The sequence below is a fragment of the Terrapene carolina genome, unplaced genomic scaffold (genome assembly GCF_002925995.2).
Source record: "Terrapene carolina triunguis isolate 2854851 unplaced genomic scaffold, T_m_triunguis-2.0 Scaffold85, whole genome shotgun sequence".
In the NCBI taxonomy this organism is placed as follows: domain Eukaryota; kingdom Metazoa; phylum Chordata; order Testudines; family Emydidae; genus Terrapene; species Terrapene triunguis.
Genome location: NW_020664436.1, coordinates 25,627,254 through 25,644,681, shown reverse-complemented (window position 1 = coordinate 25,644,681; position 17,428 = coordinate 25,627,254).

Here is a 17,428-nt window from a genome sequence, read left to right as displayed (position 1 = left end):
CCCCCCCCCAGCACCGCGCCGCCAAGACACCCCCCGCGCTGCCCGGCCGAAAAAAAAGAAAAGAAAAAACCCTCGAGCGGCGCCCCGCCAAACAAAACAAAACAAAAAAACCACCGCGAGCACCCCCCGCCACCCCAACATTGGCCGCCCCTTCTCAGGTGCCGCCCCAAGCATGTGCTTGGTCGGCTGGTGCCTGGAGCCGGCCCTGGTCCCACCCAGTTTGGGATGGGTGGGCACGCAAGTGTGGGGTGGATCCTCCTAGCACACATGGTCATATAAAAGACCATATCCATGTATTTTAAATTGCCATAGTATGTTGATTATCTTAAGAGAAGAAAGTGCTTTAACAATATTAGTCCCTTTGCTGTAAGATTCACACAGAAAACCATGCCAGCAGCTGTATTCAATCAGCTCATCAGTCAGACAGGCTGATTTTTTTTAAAATCCCTACAATGAATATTATTGCATTGCCTGAAAATCATTCATATGCTCAAACAATGCATATTTAATGCAAGTGCAGGGATCAAATGGTACTAAATTCCACAGTATAATTGGAGCCTGGGAAGATCCAGTGTTATTCCTCCAAAAACATTGTCTGTCCCTTTCCCATGGAGTACTAGTACCCACACAACAGTAACTGATGTCTAAGTCAGCTCGCTGCTTCTCTCCCTAGCATGGGAGGAAGGGCTTGTGTCTAAGATGCTTGATTGAACCTTAGAAAAGCTGGATTCAGTTCTCAGCTCCTCTGTGGATGTCTTCTATGATGTTATGCAAATCACGTAGGGCCTGATTCTGCCAGCCCTACAGCTGGGTAGTTGATTACTCTGTGCGTAGTTCTACTGACAGCAGAGAGAGTGCCTGCAGAGTAAGGTACTATTCAGTATGAGTGAGGGTGGCCAAACTGGTCCTAAACCTCACTGGTCCTTAGCTGTAAAATGGGATCACTAATACTTCCCTATCTCCAAGTGTCACTGAGGATAAACTGATTCATGTTTGGGAGGTGATATGCACTGTTGAAAAGCCTATAGCTTCCCCACCTCCAGGTCCTAGTAACCCCACCTGTTATAGCTCATGTGATCATTCAAATGACGCCTGACTTCTCAACCCAAAAAACTAAGTGGACACTACTTTTAGAAGGCAGCACCTTACAGACTGTGGAACCTGCAGATCGGTGTTAGGGAGGAGGATTTTCCAGTCATGAGTGCATACTGGCAGCTGGGGCCACTGAGGGTATGTCTACACTGCAATTAAACACCCATGGCTGGCCCGTGTCAGCTGTCTTGGGCTTGCACTGAGGGGCTGTTTAACTGTGGTGTAGACATGGGAAAGTCCCAAGTTCTGGGACTTTCCCACCTTACAGGGTCCTAGAGCCCAGGCTCCAGCCCAAGTCTGGATGTCTACTGCACAGTTAAACAGCCCCTTAGCCCAATCCTCGAGAGCCCAAGTCAACTGACACGGGCCAGCCGCGGCTTTTTAATTTCAGTGTAGACATGAAGGGCTGGGGCAGTTTCAACCCATTGCTTGTGCCAAGAGTGGCCTTGTGAGAGTTTATAGTTGGAGCAGTGCTTACCCTTTCCTCCCCCAGGCTGCACGAGTTTGGTTTGTTTTGGGTATTTGAAGCAGCTCTTGCAGTATTTTCCCAGGTGCTTGAATTAGGGGTGCTTAGAGCAGGAAAGTTAATCTCCATAGTACTTCATTTGCTGGTTTGTGAAACTGAGAGCTTCTGCCCATTAGCTTGGTCTCCTTTCAGTTGTTTCATTAAAGGGATGGTTGTAGGGGGAGGAGAAGGATAGTCTTGTGGGTAAGGCACTAGAGGGGGACTTAAGAGATCTGCATTCAGTTCCTGACTCCTTGTGTGACTTCAGCAAAGTCATTTAACCTGTGCCTCAGTTTGCAGTCTGTGAGAAAGGGATAATGATACTTCCTTTCTCCTCATGTCTCTGTAGACTGGGATAAGCTCTTTGGGGCACGAATGGTCTCTTACTGTTTGTGCAGCACCTGGCACAAGGCAGGACAATATCAGTGGGGCTCTCTGGGTGCTATCGTAGCACAAATAATTAATAACTGGCTCAGTGTGGCAGACCTTTGCCCAGAGAATGATATTGCCTGAACTCCAGTATTGTAGTGCAGTGAACTGCTCTGAGTTATAGATGAAAGGAGCAATCCAGTTTCCACTAAAGTTAATGGGATTGTTTCCACTGACTTCAATGGAAGTGGGATCAGGAACTTGCTGAGCGCAGGGGATTCCCTTCCTTTCCTGTCCCTCCCTCCCCCTTTTGACTTAGCCAGCAAAAGTGCATTTTTGTGCTTTGGAAAAGTCCCAAGGCAGCACACTCTCCAACTCTCCTCCTGCCCTTGTGGCTCAGTGTACCATACTGGGGGAGGAAGAGGTCACTGTGCTGAGGGTGCCCTGGGCTGCTGACACATAAACCTCTGCAATTTTCCATCTGCACTCAGATCACAGAAAGGAACTTTGTAAAACAGGAAGTTAAGCAATGTGTGGAAATCTGCTTCCCCCACCTTCCTCCTCTATGGCTCTGGATAGTTTTGTTTCATTTATTTGCTGTGACCTCTCATTATTTCCAACAGAGAAACAACAGTATATGTGAAAATCCTTATGTTGGCCAGACGATATTCTGCCCTCAAGTGGGAAGTAACATTGTGAGAGAGATGGTGGGCTTGATTCAGATCTCACACCAGTTTTACGATGTTGTAGTTCCACTGACTTCAGTGGAGTTACTCCCAGTTTACACTGGGGTAGGTGTGAGCAGAATCTAGTGCAGGCTTTTTCTTTAACTTATGGCCACTTCCACTTGTATAGGAGTGTGAAGCCACCCACTCCCTTTAGGGATCTATTTAGGGCCAGAATGTAACCCAGCTTAATATGGCATAGCGGGGAATACTGGGGGCAAAGGGAGGGGAGAATCCCGCCATGCTCGAACTCCCTGCCTCATGGTTGAGGTGCTGGGGGAGACCAGGGACTGCATGTCCAGGACTCCCACCAAAGCAAGTGGCCGGAAAGGGGTGGGAAATGGGGGGAGCCTTGGCTCTGAATCCCCAGTAAGCTGGCCAGAAGAGTAAGCTGCACCCGGGAAAGGACATAAATCAGCTACTTATCTCTGGGAGCAAAGAAAGAAACAAGTCTCTGAGGGTGTGTCTACACTGCAAGTAGACAACCGCAGCTGTCCTGTGCCAGCTGACAGGCTAAGGGGTTCGGGTTGAGGGGCTGTTTAATTGCAGTGTAGATGTTTGGGCTCAGGCTGGATCCTGTGAGGTGGGAGGGTCCCAGAGCTCAGGCTGCAGCCTGAGCCTGAATGTCTACATCGCAATTAAACAGCCCTGCAAGCCTGAACCCCGTGAGCCCAAATCAGCTGGCACGGGCCAGCCGCGGGTGTCTACTTGCAGTGTAGACACATCCTGAGTTCCTTCTCAGTGATCCTCCTAGGGCAGCACAGCTGTGCACTCACCCATGTACAAGCTAAGGGCAGGTCTACACTACCCGGGCTGCATAGCGCCAGTGTGGGCAGCGCTTAGGTCGCTGTACCCTGTGTCACTCCGGGGGGTGTCTTTTTCACACCCCTGAGAGATGTAAGTTAGATTGACTTAAGCGGAAGTGTAGACCTGCCCTAAGACTGAAGCCTCAATCGAGTCCTTATTCAGTAATGACTAGAGCTGACTGGAGAATGACAGTACCATTTCCTGGCCACTTTTGAGGTTTCACAATTTCTTTTCATGCCCTATTGGACTAAAAACAAAACTTTTCCAATGTTTTCATGGCCCCAGCACTACCTGGGTGCTCACCTGCAATGTGAGAAATCCCACTGCAATTTGCTGCTTCAGGGCACAGTTTTTTCATCCAAGCTTATACCAAATCAGGTAGAGTATGGATTTAAATTTGGGTCTTCTACATCCCTGACTGGTACTCTACCCACCAAGTGTATGAGAGAGTCTCCTTCACCTTGCCCTGTGCCCCAAAACCTTCTCAATGAAAGTGTTATGGAAACCGACCAGCTGCAAAAAAGACTGGCTTGGAGGACAGTAACTGGTAGTTAATAACCAGCTGGAGGAAATGAGGGCCAGAGGTAAAGTTAAAACTTTAGACCATTGATAAGATCAATGTGTGTGTGAAACTGTGCCCTGGGCAGTGCAGAAGATGCTGCTGCTAAACAATAAGCCATTGGGGATATTCACATATAGCTCCAAAGGTGCCTGCTAGTTTTGGTGTCCGGGTGGATGCCCTGCGTCTGGCCCTGAGGAACTGCCTTTTTTTTTAGCAGTCATTATTGACATTATAAACCGTGTGAAATTAATACGTGAAGAAAACAAAGTAATGACTAGAAACAGGCCCAAAACAACAAGCTGCATCTGAACACCCTCCTGTATCTAATGGACTGAAAAAAACCTTTGGATCGAAACACCCCAAGGTCTTAGGATACTTTCAATCTGTATATGGACTTTGCAGCTCAGGCCCATCTCTAAGGAACTAGTGTCTAGTGTTGTATTCCTTTCATCTGTTTTGTTTTTCACAGTACCAGTCTTTTCTTACCAGTGGAAGCCCAACAATGGGAAAGCAAAGCTTCACTCTGAAAGTCCTGTTAGGTACGCAGTGGTACATTCTACAAGTGTGTGAGACTCAGTGGTTAGGCTTTGCAAGGATTTCATGCAAATCTTTTCTTTGGTTTGGATTTATAGTTGAGCACTCATTGAGGTTGAGTTGGAAGTTTGGGTGCAGAGTACATTTGAGGCCTGTTCAGATCAGGTCTTTTTTTAAACTGAACCAGTTCCCCATTTTTCCTGCATACTCATAAAAGAAAGAGGGAATGGAAGGGAAAAGCATCTCCCTGTAGCTGTCTCTGGATACAGATAACTTACCTGATGAGTTAAAGATATCGTAGGGGCTTGATTCCCCCACGGCCTTGCCCCTGGTGTGGTCATTCACACCTCTGCAGGGTGTAAAATGGTATAAGTGGCTCGAGAATTCTGATCTGATAGCATTGTACATCAACTCTGAACGAGGACCAATCACTACACAAGGTGCAAGTCAAACTTTAGATCTCCTGGCTAGACTGCAAAGTGCTAGAAGCCCCTCTCCAGAGAGGACCAGTGACCAGGATCACTCAATGCCACTCTCACAAAGGGGATCAGGACTTTGAGGGTGAATCAGCTAGTTAGGAATCAGAAAATGTTTTCAGGAGCATTAGCTAGAGGGAGATGAAAGCTATTGTGAACATTGCCCTAGCTAGGATTACTGATAACCTCTTCTGGCCTTACGAGAGCTCATCTCCATCCCAAAACATTCCTAGCAACAACTGAGTTTTTTCCGTAGAGAGAGTCAGAGGATGACACACAAGAGGAAAGCAAACAAAAGATCAGGAAATGCTACATGTTAAATCAGGGATGTAGGAAAGGTGAGTCTAGAACGGAAATAACTGAAGGGAAGAGGGACAAGCATCTAACAGTACAGACAGGGAAAGACTGAACAGAAGAAGCAAAGAATGAAAGGGACAAAATAGGAAGAGCAAGAAATAAAATACAAGAGGGGAAAACATGATGAGAGCTTTGAGCAGCTGCACTGGAGCGGTAGAGGATTGTTTGGGAACAGTGATAAAATGCTATGTGTGATGTCTGTGGGGAAACGGATGAAGCCACTCAACATAAATACGGGTTTAATATAAATGATAATGCTAGCAGTTAGCAGATCTATCAGTCAAATATGCAAGACAACTAGTCCATTGGGGGGGGGGGAGTTTCCGGTTGTGTGTCTGGTAATGGGTATAGAGAGGACAGAGTCAGCCTCAGCAGAGGGCATCATTGGCTAAACCATTGGTTATAATAGTGATTGTGTTATTTCTGAAAGCTTACTTTCCAAATTCGATCCCACTTTAACTGCCAGTGCAGCAGGATTATCAATTCATACCTAGACTAAGGCAGCTTTTCAGAAGATTGAGGAATGGGACGCTAATCAGAACCCAGTGCAGAGAGGCCTATTGGAACTGGAGGCTTGTGAATCCATGAAAGGAGAAAGGCAGGGAAACAAAACACAAGACAGCCTCATTCTCTAGTGCCCTGCACCTTGTGTGGTCATTTGCACCAGGGCAAAATGAGTGTAAAACCCTACCATGCTGATTCAGCTGTTTTACACCCACTGTTCACTCACTTTGCACTGGTGTAAATTACTGCACCAGAAGCAGAACAGTGGAGAATCAGACCCAAATATCCTTTATTTTTAAAGCCTAGTGTCTCCTTCATGAATCCCAAATACACATCCTCATGCTGCTGGTATCCTCAGTAGAATCTTTCACTAGAGCTTTTCCTCATGCTCTCTTAATCCCATAGCAAATATTTTGCTAACTAATCATTGCACACAGAACTACCGCCTGATATTTTGTAACTAATAAAATTCATTTTCACAGCTGTGCAACAGATGGGATTTAAATGAAGAGCGCAGTTGCAGCGTATGGCCACAGCTCTGTGTTGGAGAGGGAGCCCAGACACACCATGAGGATGGGAGTTCTGGGAAACATTGTGCTCCAGGTAGGGTGACCAGACAGCAAGTGTGAAAAATCGGGACGGGGGTGAGGGGTAATAGGAGCCTATATAAGAAAAAGACCCAAAAATCGGGACTGTCCCTATAAAATCGGGACATCTGGTCACCCTAGCTCCAGGCAATGTTGAGATCCACATGCTCTGCCATCTTTGGAGAGGATGTAGCATCTGCTCCCCACTGCACCCCGTCAGCTCTGATGGCCAAGGTGTGTGTGTGCATTTGGAAGGAGCAGCAGCCCATGTAGTCAACAGGAGCAATAGCACATTCACCACTGTATGGCATTAGGGAGTAAGTGGGAAGCTATGAAATCTGCTTTCCCGCTCAACACGGTTCATTTGACTGTTATCCCATCCTCCCAACACCCCTCTACATCATTTGGCTGCTTTATCCACTTGTCACATCCTGCCTGACGCGAAGAGTCAGCTCCTCAGCTGGTGCAAATCAGCATAGGCTAGCTGCATTGAAGACAATTGAGCTAAGTCAATTTGCACTAGCTGAAGATCAGACCCCCCAGCGGGCTTGTCTCTGAGACTTGCAGAGAGGCCGCTTTAGCTGCACGCAGGCCTAGGCTGAGGGCAGCAGATTTCTGAGGGTGGCAGATTGGTGGTGGCATTGGATGAGGTTTGGCAGGGAGCGGGGGCTGCCCAAGGAAGGGGAAGGCTGCCAGTTAAAACTATAAGGACCAGGAAACTCCCTCCTGGGCTGCCAGGGAAGTGCTCCCACCCCTTCCCCAGTTGCTCCCACCCCTGGTGCGAATATGTTTGTGGCCACAGCTTAGGCACTGAGAGGCTCAGGGCTGGTCCTGGCAGCACTACAAGCGCTGCTGGGGCTTCGGCCACAAGCGCAGTGCCCCACCCGCTCCATGTCATCGCCCAGCCTGCACCTGTTGCTCTGTGCGCAGCCCCCACAGCCCTGCTGCCTGGGCAGCCCTTGGCCCCTGCCCTGGATGCCACATCACTGCTGCCACTTCCGCTCCACCGGGTCTGGGCTCGGGATGCACTGCCGCCATGTGGGCTCCGAGCCTGAGAGCGAGGCGCTCATTCAGAATGGTGCGAGGGTTGCTGGGGGCCAGGCTGGGATAGCAGAGTGTGGGGGGCTCGTGGCGAGTGGGTGAGCTGGGATTGCTTAGTGCGGGGGGATGGTCATGCAGTGTGAGGTGGGCTGGGGTGCTGAGGGCAGGGGGCTGGGCAGGGGCTGTGGGTTGGGATGGGATGGGGTTGCTTAGTGTGGGGGGCTGAGCAGGGGGTGCAGACTGTGGCTGCTGAATTCAGAGCCTGGCAAGGGATATGACCTGGGGAGAGCAGGAAGCTGGGCAGGGGACAGGTGGTGTAGGGGCCAAGATGTGTGGCTGGACTGGGGGAGCCACCTACATGGCTAGGCCAGGGATGCAGGGGCTGAAGGGGACACCCCCCCCCCCACACACACACATTCTGTCCAGTGAGAAGGAGCCTGCCACCCCCTGAGTGAAGGGGATCAGCCCCCCACCCCAGCCCAAGTGACTTCATGCAGGGAATCGGGGGACCAGTCTGTGCTGCCTGTTAACCAGGCTGGGAGCTGCCCCCTGCCAGTGCGGGGGTCGTATTGCACCTGGGATCTGTCATAGGGCCCAGCCAGCTGCCCAAGGTTTGGGAGTGGTGGTGGCAACAGCAGCAGAGGAGGCGCTGGAGGTTCTCTACAAACTTCTAAGATGGTAGAAGGTGGGCCTCGGGTGAAGTTTTGCCTGGGGTGACAGATTGTCTTGAGTGGCCCCTGGTTATTTCTCTGTACAGTACTTAGCTCAGTGGGGTCCTGATCCCTGATAAAGTTTTCCAGGTACCACTGTAACTGAAATAAGCCTACGTGCAGTCATAATGGATACCTGCAATTCACACAGGGTTCAAAAAAGGCTTCTGGTATTTGCCCTCTAGCTTTTAAACACACTCATGTTGTGCAGGTGTCACCTATAATTACAGTGTTACTGTGTTATAGTACAGAATTATTGCTTAGTTATGCCCGTTGTAAAATGAACTTCTTTACATAAAAATAGCTACATCAATTCCAGAACGACAAGGGGAGAAAAAAAGTAAAACCACTACCCTAAAATCTGAATGTAAAATTAAAACAATTAATAAAAAGTAGAAATAAAACTGTCAAAGTATTGAATTGTTTTTATTTTTGCATTCATAATTGTATTCACAGTTTCTCTTCAGAAACACATTTTTGCTCAATTCAAAATATAGACATTCTGGTAAATGATTGCATTTTGATTTTGGAGTATCTGGCCCTGATTTTCCACTCTTTTAGTACCTTTTTTACATCAGTGTAAGTCCATTGAGATGAAAGGTGTTAGTTCTGATTTACGTCAGGGTAAATAGAGAATAAGGCCCACTGTGTCATCTGGGGATACATCTGGCACTGAATCCACCATCCCACTCATGATGGGCAGTTGAGTATGGGAACCACTACATTCTCATATTCAGGGCCTGATTCTGTGGTCTTTACCTCACACGAAAACCCCTTTGACTCTAGTGGAAGGTTTGCAACCTTTTGTGCTAGGACTGCAACATTGTGGCCTTGCTGCTATTTTTAACTAAGTGCCTTTCACACTTTGGGTATGTCTACACTAAAAACTTAAGTCGACCTACCCGCCTTGGGTCAGTGGTGTGCGTCCTCACCAGGAGCTGTAATGTAGACACTGACATAGACAAGCAGCCTTACGTCACCTTAACTGTGTAGTGTAGACCAGGCCTTAGAAGAAAGTGCTGTAAATTTCCTAGCAGAGATGTGTCCAAGCCACAAAGTTCAGACCAAATTTTCAACAAGGTCAGTGTGTTTGAATTTGGGGTTCTGGGTCAGACCCAGTTCTAATTCACTTACAACTAATAATAGCACCTGATCACTTTCTTATGTTAAAGGCCAGACTAGGGACTATTATTTAATCACATTTTTCACAGTCTTAGTTCCCTCTGATCTTTGCAGCTTTCCAGTGGGTAAAGTTGCAGAGCCATTAGGCTCTTACTCCATTGAGGTCTTGCCTGCACATCACAACATTGTGATTCAAATCTTACAACACAAATGTAACTTTAATTTATGCTCCCAAACAGGCTTAATCCATCCCAGACATAGTTCATTGCTTACTTGCGCAGATCTCTTTGGACCACCCATTATGTGCCACTGTTTGCATTCAATCTAAGCTATGCGTCAGTGTGGAAGTTTAATCAGAACTACAGTAACATGGGCAGATCAAGAAGAGCTAGCAAGAAGCTGCTTTGCGTCTTTGCAGAAGAGTTGCCAAGTGTTGAATTTTGTATTACTGGTAACTACCTCCTTGACACTTAAACTCAGTCTGCTTTAAACTGCATGTGCTTTAAACCAGGGGTCGGCAACCTTTCAGAAGTGGTGTGCCGAGTCTTCATTTATTCACTCTAATTTAAGGTTTCGCGTGCCAGTAATACATTTTAACCTTTTTAGAAGGTCTCTTTCTATAAGTCTATAATATAGAACTAACCTATTGTTGTATGTAAAGTAAATAAGGTTTTTAAAATGTGTAAGAAGCTTCATTTAAAATTAAATTAAAATGCAGAGCCCCCCGGACCGGTGGCCAGGACCCAGGCAGTGTGAGTGCCACTGAAAATCAGCTCACGTACCGCCTTCGGCACGCGTGCCATAGGTTGCCTACCCCTGCTTTAAACTGAAAGGCTGTGTCTGTTTCCGGTCCAAGGCCCACTAGGTCTGTTGGTCACACTGGTCACTCCAAGACTGACCATTGTCAAAGGTGTCACTGCCATTGTTCCTAGGCTCCTAGGGGTCAGCTCATGTCAATGACGTTCCCAGTTGCACTGGAAAATTATTTCAAAGTTGAACAGGGGAATCATTATTGGGTGTCAGGTAGCCAAAGGCATCATTAGTAGGCTTCAAATTCTGGGCTGAGATCCCTGGTATGAGTGACTGACAGTACAGTACAGCAGTACTGTGACTGCTAATAGCAAAAATCCCCTACAGCCAGTGATGGGACACTAGATGGGGAGGGCTCTGAGTTACTACAGAGAATTCTTTCCCAGGTGTCCAGCTGGTGGGTCTTGCTGACATGCTCAGGGTCTAAGGGTACGTCTTCACTTACATCCGGGTCCGGATGTAAGCAATCGGTTTTCTGAGTTCGATTTATCGCGTCTGGTTAAGACGCGATAAATCGATCCCGGAAGTGCCCCGGATCGATCCCGGAAGTGCTCGCCGTCGACGCTGGTACTCCAGCTCGGCGAGCGGAGTACGCAGCATCGACGGGGGAGCCTTCCTGCCGCGTCTGGACCGCGGTAAGTTCGGACTAAGGTACTTCGAATTCAGCTACGTTATTAACGTAGCTGAATTTGCGTACCTTAGTCCGAAGTGGGGGGGTTAGTGTAGACCAGGCCTAACTGATCACCATATTTGGGGTCAGGAAGGAGTTTTCCCCAGGTCAGATTGGCAGAGATCCTGGGTGTTTTATGCCTTCCTCTGCAGCGTGGGGCACTCGCTCATTTAAACTATAATGGTGAAGACTCTGTAACTTGACATTTTTAAATCATGATTTGGGGACTTCAGGAGCTTAGCCAAAGGTTAGGGGTCTATTACAGGAAGGGGTCGGTCATGTTCTGTGGCAGGAGGTCAGACTAGATGGTCTTAAAATCTATGAGTATGCATCTCACAAGTAATGAATAACCTTTAAAACATAAGTGAGGGCAAGTATCTGTTATTTTAATCCATTGTTTCAATCCCTTCCCAACAGGGTATGTGGTTCCAGGCAATATAGTGTTTTAGAAGTAAGTATTTATCCTTCACCCCATACCTCTTTTGTTGTTTGTCCTTTGTGCTAATTACGAATAAAATGGTTAAGATCAGTCCTCCTATCCATACTCTTGTGCACTACCCGTTCCATTTGGGGAGCGAGGAGGTCGAGGGGGGGGAATCAGATTACACAGTAAAGATCACAAAGACCAGATTAATAGGGAATCTAGCTCTGCTAATATTTAAATCAACAAGCATTACAAAGCAACGAATTAAAAACACAGAAAACCCTCCCAGCCATCTTGATCACAGCTGCTGTAAAAGTCATTCTGCAGGACTGGAAGGATTCCTCCCAACTAAATATTGATCCCTGGACATATTCTATACTTATGGCATTCAAATTTGAAAGAGTATATGGTTTGGAAAAACAATAAGCCGAACGTTTTTATGTATTTCGACTACATGGTGGTCTGATTATGACTTTTCTAATGAAACAATATCCACTTCATACTACAAGTATATGTTGTAGTGTATGGCTGTGTGACCCAATCCTATCCTGTGTGTATGTGTAGTACACATACTAGACAGGCAATAGATGATGGGAAGGTAATAAAGGCTTTATTGGTGACTCTGGGAGAGCCGCATTACATTACAGAGAGGCTGTGACATGACACCCTACAAATATTGTCCTGTAAATATGTTGTTTCATCTACAACCGAAACAAAAAATGTGTTTGAACAACAAAGTGCTGCCACACTGAGGGTTATATTATTCATACTAAGTAATTGTAGCGCAGTGGCACCTAGAAGTCCCTGACCCATTTTGCTAGGCACCTTCCACACACATAACAAAAAGACAGTCCCTGCACCAAAGATCCTGTGTATATGGGCCCTTAGATCTGTGGATGATCGGGACAAACACAGGCTGATGAGTGGTTTTGCATAGATCATAAAAAATGTGCTGTTTCACACAGTTTTGCCCCAAAACAAGCTAAAACTCAGGGGTTCTGACTGAGTTTTGCACTGAGATCAAATATCAGTCGGATAACAATATTTAATTTAAAAACTTAATTGTCTATTCAGTAAATTTGTGTTTAAGTCTTAGGGATCCTTTTGGGAACAATATGTTTGAGTTCTGCAAAGCTACCGATGACACATCTTGGTTAATTTTACTTCAACAATAGGATTGTGCAGGTAAAGCACTCTCTCTGCAGGGAAAAGCATGAACGATTTCAATGTATCCATTAAGTACAAGTGCTCAGGACATTCATTAAAGAAATCCTAAGAGCTGCACTGACAGTGGGAGTTGAACAATGTGATTATGGGCCTCCAGGAACATCTGGTGTTTGCTGTTAACATCAGCATTTGGGATTGCCAATGTTAGTTTGTATGTGCAATTGCCTATGGAGATGGAAGAATGTCAAATGTTCCTGGGCAATCATCAAATCACAGTAATGTAGGGCTGGAAGGGATCTTGAGAGGTCATCTAGTCCAGCCCCCCTGCACTAAGGCAGGACCAAGTATACCTAGACAATGCCTGGCAAGTGTTCTTTAAAAATTTCCAATGATGTGGATACCACAACCTCCCTTGGAAACCTGTTCCAGTGATTAGCTATCCTTATAGTTAGAAAACTTTCCCTAATATCTAACCTAAATCTCCTTTGCTGCAGATTAAGCCCATTACTTTTTGTCCTACCTTCAGTGGCCAGGGACAATAATTGACTCTTCATAACAGCCCTTAATATATTTGAAGACTGTCATCAAGTCACCTCTCAGTCTTCTTTTCTCAAGACTACACACTGACCAATTTTTAAACCTTTCTCACAGGTCAGGTTTTCTAAACTTTTATCATTTGTGTAGCTCTCCTCCGGACACTCTCCAAGTTGTCCACATCTTTCTTAAAGTGTGGAGCCCAGAACTAGACACTACTCCAGCTGATGTCTCACCAATGCTGAGTACAGTGGGACAAGTACCTCATGTATCTTAAATACAACACTCTTGTTAATATATCCCAGAATGATATTAGCCTTTTTTGCAACTGCATCACGTTGTTGTCTCATGTTTAATTTGTGATCCACTATAATCCCCAGATACTTTTCTGCAGTACTACCATCTAGACAGTTATTCCCCATTGTCCAGTTGTGCATTTGATTTTTCCTTCCAGAGCGTAGTACTTTGCATTTGTCTTTATTGAACTTCATCTTGTTGATTTCAGATCAATTTTCCAATTTCTCAAGATCATTTTGAAACCTAATCTTGCCCTCCAAAGTGCTAGCATCCCCTCCCAGCTTGGGGTCATCAGCAACTTTACTCCATTATCCAAGTCATTAAATTAATGAAAATACTGAATAGTACTGTACGCAGGTGAACCTTGGTGGGACCCCACTAAATACATACTCCCAGTTTAACAGCAAACATTGATAACTACTCTTTGAGTCCTTTTTTTCAACCAGTTGTGCACCCACATTATAGTAATTTTGTCTAGACCACATTTCCCAAGTTTGCATATGAGAATATCTTGTGGGCCTGTGTTGAAAACCTTACTAATATCAAGATATATAATGTCTACTACTTCCCCCCATTCACTAGGCCAGTAACCATAGGTTACCCTAGTAGGTCAAAGAAGGAAATTAAGTTGGTTTAGCATGATTTGTTCTTGACAAATCCATGTTAGCTATTACTTATGATCCTCTAGGTGCTTACAAAAACCCAAGACCTGAAAAAAACATTTCAGGAAGTTTGAAGCCAGGTTTGGTTCTAAAATGTTTGACTTGGAGCCTCTCTATTTTCCATTGTTTGAGCTGACCATTATTGAGGGTCAAGGATAGTCACTGCATTGCCACTGATGACCTACAGTAGTCATTGTTCGATTCTCACTTAGTGGCACAATCAGAGCACTTGACTAGCTGACTGTTCCAATGCCTCTTTTTGAAAGAAAGATGTTGCTTCAAGCCAAAGTGAGAAAGATCCCTCCATTGCTGTTGGTCAAAGGGAAACATCTTTGATTATTTTTAAGATTAAGGCTTTATAAAAATTAATACCTCCATAGTCTGGATAAGCCCTTGCAAATGTTTAGATATTTATAATCAGAACTGTATTTGAAAATACCTGAATCTTCTAAAGTCTCCTACCTTACTTCTGTTCCCCTATTCACCATGTCCCATCTTTCCAGCTAGAGTGCTCTCCCTTTTCCCAACCCCATTTACTACAACACTCTTTCATCCAAAATCCTACAGGACCTCAAAATCAGGTTTGGGATAAAGGGAAATGTTACTGGGTATGTGATTCACATCGAACAATGTTTTAGAGGGAGTTGACCATAGAAATGGTTTGGATACCCATGTGTTTTTCCGCATTTCTCTTCCTCAGCTCCCCAATCATAGAATCATAGAATATTAGGGTTGGAAGAGACCTCAGGAGGTCATCTAGTCTAGTTGTTCTCAAAGCCGGTCCGGGAAGCGGCGCGGGCTGAGGGATGTGCTGGCCGCCCTTCTGCAGCCCCCATTGACCTGGAGCGGCGAACCACGGCCAGTGGGAGCCGCGATTGGCCGAACCTGGCAGGTAAACAAATAGGCCCGGCCCACCAGGGGCTTTCCCTGAACAAGCGGCAGACCGGCTTTGAGAACCACTGATCTAGTCCAATCCCCTGCTCAAAGCAGGACCAACACCAACTAAATCTGCTCCTCACATCCATTCCCCTGTCTTCTGCAAGTATTGCTAGATGGATCCTCCTGGTGAAGAGTGGGTATCTTCCATTCGCCGTTCCTCCACCTATTCTGCTTCCCTTTCCCCTTCCCACAACAATCTTCATCCCTCCTCAGCTGTTAATGGAAGGAATTACCTGTGCACAAGGTACTCTTCAAAACTCACCCTCTCTGTGTTCCTTCCTTCTAGAACAGTTTTTTCCCCCCTGCCCTTAGCAGTCAGGCTCCCTACATGCAGAACAGGGACTTATAAATATTTAGCAGGTGATGTGTTAGAGTGCAGCATGGCTACCGACCTAGGAGCTAGCAGTGAATTTGTAATAGTCACTGCTGCAGGTGCTATGTAGTAGCAGGTACACAGTATTGAATTCCAGCACAACTCTCATCTACAGGGTTTGCTTGTTCTTCTCAAATCTGTTTGTATGAGAAAAAGGCCATCTGTGAATTTTGGCACATATTGAGTTCAGGCCTTGATTCCTTTCTGCATGGAGGTTTTATCCAACCCAACGCAATAAATAACTGTCAGATTAAGCACAGCCGTGCAAATGTTACTGTACTTGCATTGTAAAAGCTCCTTTTATGTGGGCGTCCTCTGAAATAAGGCAACCATTCCTTGGCCCTCAGTTACGCTCAGCCCTGTTCTAATCACCCTGTTTCGGATGTGCAGCTTGCTGTGAAAAACAAATGACTAGAGCTATTAAATGCAGTCTTCTTGTGAGTGTGCCCAGCGGTCATATTGTAATGGCTATTACATTACACACAGTGGTTTGCCATAGACTGAGGGCTGGGGAGGCAGGAACAGCAGATTTTTGACAAAAACACAAGTCCTGCACCTGCAGCTCAGCCTAATATCATTTGTAGCTAGGAAGTTCTTTCAAAAATGTTTGTAATGGTCTCCCAGGTGACTAGGCCCAGATTACTAACTGTTTGTGTGTGTCACCTTCCTATGGGACATCAGAGTTCTGAAAATATTCAGAGGCTTCTAATGCTGGAACAATCATTCAGTTCATACAGATGAGTCAGGGTGCAGCTGGTACATACGTGCACCAACCAAAATGTAGTCCTCTTGTTCCTCTGAGTATATCTACAACCATCCGAGGAAGATCCTGATGTTACACACAATGTGATCACTAAAAAGGCAGGCACAGTTAGACATATATGAGTTATACTGGCATATTTGCACATCTGAGTGAGCCTGCCTAAACTGCATGCTATGGTTCTGTGCACCAGTCACTATAATTGTGAATGTAGATGTGCCTTGTAAATGGTCATCTACATACATGGCTGGTGTGATTTTGTGTACAACGTAGGCGCACAAATCTGCGTGCAATTTATGTGCATTCCTAAAGCTGAGATTTGCAAAAATGCCCAAGGAATTTGGACACACAGCTCCTGTTAAATTCCTTAGTCAGGTCTGAAAATCTTAGCCTTGCATTTCTGAAAATCAATCCCACAGTGTCTAGCAGGGTGTTAGTCGGAAGCCTTACTGGGGAACAAAGAACCCCTGTCAATAACCCTTAGAAATGATTGTAAGAAATTAGAAGTTGCACATGCTCACCAGCGCCCCCATGATCTGAGTAATCTCATTCTGATGCCCACCCCCAGATCAGATTAAAAAAAACCCAAAATGCCTTTTCATTTCTGCATTCTGTGTTGCGACTCAGGCGCAGCTTGAATTAGGTTGTAAATAATGATCTAGTCAGAATCCGTCATGGGTGGCTAGAGAGGCAAGCTGGTGCACTACTCACAGGGCATTACTTATTGCTGTGATCCAGATCCTGCAAGGTGCTGAGCACATCCTGAGGGTTACTGAGTAGTCTCAGCTTCCATTGAGACTTCAGTGTGCTCAGCACCTGGCCTAATCTCTGCACCATACAACATCAAGTTCACAGGAACCCAGAGATTTAATCTCAGGAAGCCCCTGGCTGTCTTGCGTATCAAGGCTGCTGCTGTCACAGAGATAAATAAATGAACAACCAAAGTGATAGTGCCACATTAGGAAATAAAATTATGAAAATCCAGTGTCTGTAAAATAAAGAAAAATAAACTATTGTCTAGCTTTTATAAAGGTCATAGATTTGTAACAGTGTTGTCTTCAAAATGGCTACAAATGCCTTGCTAATCATTTAATAGGATTTTGAATGGGAAATGAATTAAATTGTTATCAGCCAAATTCTGATCTAGGTTAAACTGGTGTAAATCTGGATTAACTCCATTGTTTTCAGTGCAGTTACTCTGAATTCACATTTGCATAACAGAGACACAAGAAATTTAACATGTTCATCTCGGTTTGTATAATACATAGTTAAGAACATGAAAACGGCCATACTGTGTCAGACCAAAGATCCATCTAGCCCACTATTCTGTCATCCGACAGTGGCCAATGCCAAGTGCCCCAGAGGGAATGAACAGAACAGGTGATCATCAAGTGATCCATC